The following is a 423-nucleotide window of genomic DNA, read 5'->3' on the forward strand; positions in this document are numbered from 1 at the left end:
AAGCATCTTTGACTATCCCGGTGCAAAAGGAGGGTTTTCTTGGACAGAGCAAGATTGCAGCTTTGCACCCCCAGCACCTGTAGTGCCCCCACTAGCTTTCTCCCTCTTCCACGCAGAGAGGACTGGGCTTCAGCACCATGGAAGTGACTAAACCCCCCACCCCCCTCCCTTGCTGGGGACAGACCCTCCCCTGCAAACACTTCAGACGCCCTGCACCTTCAAGGCAAGGCACGTGCACAAGACAGACACCCCCTGGCACCCAGGAACGGCGCGCCAACGATGCCCGGACTCGCGGGCGCTGCAGGCAGCATCCAACAAGGCGGCACTGCCCATCCGAGGAGCCCCCAGAGATCAGGCCGCCAGCATCCGCTCTGCACGCAGGGAACAGGACACGGCTGCGGGACCTCTGCCGCCTGTTGCTCC

General features: G+C 62.6%; 1 protein-coding gene across 1 annotated transcript in view; it reads right to left on the reverse strand.

Moving 5' to 3' along the window:
• Positions 1–417, reverse strand: part of TFCP2L1 (transcription factor CP2 like 1) — a 53,093-nt gene extending 52,676 nt beyond the window's left edge. The window contains exon 1 of the mRNA XM_025209350.1: positions 217–417. The gene's annotated coding sequence lies outside the window, so the exon portion shown is untranslated. The remainder of the gene's footprint in view (positions 1–216) is intronic.
• Between the last annotated feature and the right edge of the window lie 6 nt (positions 418–423).

This window comes from Alligator sinensis, unplaced genomic scaffold (assembly GCF_000455745.1).
Source record: "Alligator sinensis unplaced genomic scaffold, ASM45574v1 scaffold1133_1, whole genome shotgun sequence".
Classification (NCBI taxonomy): domain Eukaryota; kingdom Metazoa; phylum Chordata; order Crocodylia; family Alligatoridae; genus Alligator; species Alligator sinensis.